Source organism: Doryrhamphus excisus, linkage group LG20 (assembly GCF_037039965.1).
Source record: "Doryrhamphus excisus strain RoL-2023G ecotype Guam linkage group LG20, RoL_Dexc_Guam_v1.1, whole genome shotgun sequence".
Classification (NCBI taxonomy): Eukaryota; Metazoa; Chordata; class Actinopteri; order Syngnathiformes; family Syngnathidae; genus Doryrhamphus; species Doryrhamphus excisus.
The window spans coordinates 1,712,187-1,718,186 of NC_136376.1; the positions used below are offsets into that span (position 1 = coordinate 1,712,187).

A 6,000-nucleotide genomic window follows, 5' to 3' on the forward strand; every position below is an offset into this window, starting at 1 on the left:
TCATTTTCTATCGCTTATCCTCACCAGGGTCGCTGGAGCCTATCCCAGCTGTCTTTGGGTCATACCTATGGACAATTTGGAGTCGCTAATTAACCTAGCATGTTTTTGGAATGTGGGAGGAAACCGTAGTATAGCATAGAAAAGTTATCGACAATATGGTTTTTACCATTATTAGAGCCCTCTAGACAAGCACTAACACCCCTATAGTCAGCTTTACACTCGCATTACATGAAAACTTACACATTGCTAACATTACTGAGTACTACATATCATTTATTTTTGAATAATCACAAAACTACGGGGGTGCTGGAGCCTATCCCAGCTGTCTTCGGAGCGAGAGGCGGGGTACACCCTGGACTGGTGGCCAGCCAATCACAGGGCACATATAGACAAACAACCATTCACACTCACATTCATACCTATGGACAATTTGGAGTCGCTAATTAACCTAGCATGTTTTTGGAATGTGGGAGGAAACCGGAGTATAGCATAGAAAGCATAGAAAAGTTATCTACAATATGGTTTTTACCACTATTAGAGCCCTCTGGACCAACACTAACACCCCTATAGTCAGCTTTACACTCGCATTACATGAAAACTTACACATTAGCATTAGGAATGCCTAATGCTAACATTACTGAGTACTACATATCATTTATTTTTGAATAGTCACAAAACAACGGGGGTGCTGGAGCCTATCCCAGCTGTCTTCGGAGCGAGAGGCGGGGTACACCCTGGACTGGTGGCCAGCCAATCGCAGGGCACATATAGACAAACAACCATCCACACTCACATTCATACCTATGGACAATTTGGAGTCGCTAATTAACCTAGCATGTTTTTGGAATGTGGGAGGAAACCGGAGTACGCATGCATGGAGAAAACATGTAAACTCCACACAGAGGGTGGAATTGAACTCAGGTCTCCTAGCTGTGAGGCCTGCGCGCTAACCGCTCGACCACCGTGCAGCCATGCCATAAATAAAAACAAAGGAAATAATTTTTCCGGCCTTGATATATTCCGACTATCATCTCAAAGTTCTACCATCAGCTGCCGGTGCGTCCCGATCTGACCCAAAACCGCCATCGGACCTGGAATGGTTATTTGATGGAAAATGACTGACCTCAACGTGCTTCTTCGCTTCTGCTCTTCAACAAGCAAAAAGCGCTTGAACAATCGCTACCACCAACGCAGCTCCAAAGGCCGCCATGTTGTTTCTGATGTAAACACAGGTCTGGTATTTGCGTCCAAATCCATACTTTGGTTGGAGGTTTTGGGAAAAAAAAAAATTTTGTGCCGAATATCTGCCAGCTCGTGTGGATGATAGGCTAAATCGTGGAAAAATAACTTGGTTTTATGAGATACGTCAGTGTCTTTGCCCCTGTGGGGAGAGGCGGGGCACTAGCGAGTGCACACAGCGCTGGAACTTAGGTTTCGTCTGCCGTGATTCAAGGTGTTCCACATACTTGATAAGGGTGAAAACATAAGTGACTGCTCTTCTAAGCGATGATACGATGTCTGATTCCGATAAAACTGCTCTATATGGGAACAAGTTAAAATATCACATTTGCGTCTACCAGCTACATTTGACTTTGTGAGGAAAAATCACCAGCTACATCTGGGATGCTCTGTCAGCTTTCAGCACGAGGCTGTTTAAAACCGCCAAGAGGTTCAATTGAACGGTTTCACTTGGTTTAATCATCCCTTCAAAATAAAGCGCCCTCTCCTTTCATGTTCCGGAGAGGAGAGTGTAAACGCCACGCAGAAGCACAAGCCCGAGTGTGTGTGCGGGGAATCTGAGCCGTCATCGGCGGCCAAAGTTAGGGTTGAAGTCTGAACTCTGCACCCCCCCCCCCCCGACATCATTCAACGCTAACGGTCCCGCACGCTACGCCACGTGACACTCGCTTTCGGCTTTCATCTCCGCAGTTGCGGCGGCAAAAGAGCTGTACACAAGTCAGACTGGATTTAATTATAAATCCCTGCAACTCCTCTCTCCGCCGGCGGAGCTCCTGCAGGCGAGGCAAAGAAAAGAAAAAAGAAAAAAAAAAAAATGCGCCGACTCGTATCAGAATGAGTCCAATTTGCTGGTAGGATGATAGCATGCAATCTGCTCTGACTGCAGTTAGATGGGGGACCCCTCGCTGTTTGGCCCCTGGGGGGGGTCAACGACTACCACATGTGGACTATAAAACGCCAGTGAAAGCTGCTTCAGTTAGTTCGTCTGGTAACCCCCACCCGGCCCCCCCGGGTTGGTTATTTCAATACCATTTTTGTGCGCCAAGTGCATAAAATGGCTCCTGCAGTGGTAATTATTTTACACAAATCACGTGATGGTTGTGTGAACTTTGTCCCAAATCTGTCCGTATGTTGTTTAAAACCGTGCCATGGTGCAGTGATGATGGGCTTTCAATCCCTTTGGATGGCAACATGTGACATGATATGTTGTTATTCTTATTTGGGGCCACCATGCATCCCAAAAAATAATAATAATAATACACTAAACAATATATAGGTCAATCATTCATTCATTTTCTACCGCTTATCCTCACAAGGGGGTGCTGGAGCCTATCCCAGCTGTCTTCAGGCGAGAGGCGGGGCCAGCCAATCACAGGGCACATATAGACAAACAACCATTCACACTCACATTCATACCTATGTACAATTTGGAGTCGCCAATTAACCTAGCATGTTTTTGGAATGCATGCAAACTCCACACAGAGATGGCCGAGGGTGGAATTGAACCCTGGTCTCCAAACTGTGAGGTCTGCGCACTAACCACTCCCCCACCGTGCAGCCCCAAATATATAGTTATTCATTGAAATTCAAGTCGCTCAAGTCCAAAGAACAGCTTGAAACAGACACGCCCAAGCGGAGATTCAAACCCAGATCTTCCTGATCTCCTGATTCTGTAGCCAAGATGCTAACCACTCGTCCACCGTGTGGCCCCAAGAAACAATAATAATACTAATAAAAAGAAAATACAATAATAATACCAATCCCATTCAGAGTGAATGCCAACATGTGGCATTACTATTATTATTATTTGAATGTCTTTGAAAAAACATTAGGCTGCACAACGGTCAAGTGGTTAGCGTGCAGGCCTCACAGCTAGGAGAGCCGAGTTCAATCCCAGTTATATTTTGTTATATTTGTAAATAAATAGTTGAATTTTTTGTTGGTGTATAGTTGTTTACATGTTTGAGAAAAAGAAAAACATTTGTGTCAAAGTGAAAGTTAGTCGGGAACTGATATTTTCCTGAAACTTGCCTGTGTTCTACTGCTGACAACAGAAAAGACAGGAGTCTAATCCTTCTTTCGGTAGGTTCCATGTTTCTATAGTCATCTAATACAATAGAGATGAGTTATAAAGATGAGTTAAAATATCCAAAATGGCTGCCACTAAAGGACTTGTCATTTGAAAGATGCAGACTAGAATTGAATGAGTTCATATTTACTTGAAGACATATAAAATGCATGGACTTACCGTTGTAGATGTCAACTTCTCCTCCTCAGTCGGCCATTTTGGGCGGAACCTGGCGTGAAACCTGTGATATTCCCCTGGATCCTAGCATACTGGATTCATTGGGTGGGAGCTTCCTTTTCTTGTGTCGTCCATGTCCATGCGGCAGACCTAATCAGGGTGAAGAGGTTTGGGGTGTGCACACAGGTGAGCGTGATTAGCGCAGGGTTAGCTTTTTCTTATTGGCTACGTTCAAAACATCACACCTGCTAAGATCATTCCAAAAAGGGATTTTGACTCCCTGTGGTGACTGATTAAACACTTCGGGGTGAGCAGGAAGTCAGCTTTTCAGGGACTAAGGGAGACTATGGGATGCCCCAACTGTATCACTTCCTCTGAGGAGGAAGTTCCCTCTGCCCCACTTTGAAAGCCCCTGGTGTACACTAGTATTTCCACCGGGTTTTAGTCATTTCGTAAAAGATGAAAAGCGCTCCCCTAGCGTTCTAGTCCAGCTTGTTTGGAAAGAAAAAAAAAAATCAGGCAGCACTTTAACACGGCTGTTGAAATGTTGATGAGAAGTCTGTTTCCACCCACCCAGTGACACCTCATCAAAAAAACATGCGTGATCGTGCAATATGAATATGAGTGTTCACATCTGTATGATATTTCAGGTTAAAAAGGCGATTTATTTACAATTAATTGAACGTATTATGTTGGGTGAGCAGAATTTAAGGAACAAAGTAAAACAGTGGTTCCAGCGCCCAAACGTTCTTACGTGAGAACATTGAAATGATGTCATTTCAAAGTGTTTTCTCTCTCCGAGGAGCCGGCGTTCACATCATTAAAAGTCACCCAAAGTAACTTTTAATGGCGCTTTCCCTTGTTATTTTAGCGGGAATAAGTACAAGGAAGTGATCATTTCTAAATCAATTCTTAAAAACTAAGCTGTGACCCAGAAAGGAAGTTTAAAGTTGCATGTGCGCCATCACGTGCACGCAGCCACGGCGAGGGGCGGCCTAGGTCAACTTGGCGGGACGGGGAAAGGTCATATTTTAATAATGGCTCAAGAGCCGAGGCGGAGCGCATTATGTGTCGAAGATGGTGGCGTTGAACAGTCGCTAATGGAAAGGGGCTGATGGAGCGACAGCGACACATTTTTAGGGGAATACGCCACAGTAGTTTTACTTTATTGTAGTTTTATTTAACTTCGTTTGACAGCGGTCTCTTTACAACTAATATGAAGGATGAGTGATGTGAGCACAGCAACATCTAAATTTGGGGTCAAATCTGAAATTATGTCGACAAATTTGAAGAAAAATTGGACTTTGAACTGCCTTCATGTTAGAAATCTGTTCAAAATCGTCTTTTACCTGCTGCACTCAAAACCTTTTTGCAGTGGTCAATAACCACCACATCGTTTAAAAAAAACAAACAACAAAAAAAAATAAACACAGAGCTGAATGTCCTATAATATTATAAAATAATATTGAATAAAAAAATTAAATAAAATATTAAAATAAAATTTAAAAAAATTGTGATTAATCCAATATTGTGATTAATCTAATTACACATTTTGACAGCTCAAGTAAAAATCACAATTTCCCAAAAAGCCGGTTTTCTCCCTTTTTAGTTGGGAACTGATATTTTCCTGAAACTTACCTGTGTTCTATTGCTGATTACTAAAGAATTGGAAAAGGTAGAAAAATATGGCAGGTTCCGTGTTTGTATCGCCCTTGAACGTAATATTCTGTATGCCTAGATCGGTCCTCTATTGTACACAAAACTGTGCTTTGATGCCGCTTATACTCACGAAGGGCTGGAGCCTATCCCAGCTGGATTTGGGGGGGGTCACGGGGTCGCCAGCCAATGGCAAATACACAAACAACCATTTACACTCGACAATTTGAAGTCGCCAATGAAGCTAACATGTTTTTGGGATGCGCTGTGCGACTGTGTGGCCAACATGCTAACCACTTGACCACTGTGCGGCCTCCGAATGAAGTGTTGCTTTCCGAAATATCAAAGTGGAAAAGTTTCCTCTTTTCCCTCGCTGGAACAATTTGGGTATCAGACCAATTTTTGGACATCCATCATATTTCTTAGCAGCCGTAATGGGATGGTGGCGAAGTGTGCATGAGTATGACCGTTATTTCAACTTCCTGTTTTAATAACATACGACGACTCACACGCACAGCGCTCCACTATTTTTACCCACTCTAACTTTTCGGAAAAAATGTCAAAGTACAGCACTCTACTGACTGATTTATTTATAAGCAATATTTCATGTTCATATTCACATGATGTGCCACTGCATGAGCCCTTATTATTTTGAAGGACGTCTAACAGAGATAAGGGTACACGGCTTTAGTTTAATGAATTTTCCTTTGGGCTAATGAGCACCGAGCGGAGGCGCGGACGCACGGTGACAGTTTTCTAGTTAAGGAGGTGCTAGTCGATTGCAGGAGGAGCACCGTGTACTGGTGAGTACACGCCTCCCCTCCTCCGGCCGGACTTTGCCTCTCCTCTCACAGCGGCCA

The 6,000-nt window shown here is 43.6% G+C and overlaps 1 protein-coding gene across 3 annotated transcripts in view; it reads right to left on the reverse strand.

Annotated features, from left to right (window-relative positions):
• Positions 1-3,551, reverse strand: part of LOC131107854 (VPS10 domain-containing receptor SorCS1-like) — a 98,420-nt gene extending 94,869 nt beyond the window's left edge. For all 3 annotated transcript variants that reach the window (XM_058058268.2, XM_058058267.2, XM_058058266.2), the window contains exon 1: positions 3,488-3,551. The gene's annotated coding sequence lies outside the window, so the exon portion shown is untranslated. The remainder of the gene's footprint in view (positions 1-3,487) is intronic.
• Between the last annotated feature and the right edge of the window lie 2,449 nt (positions 3,552-6,000).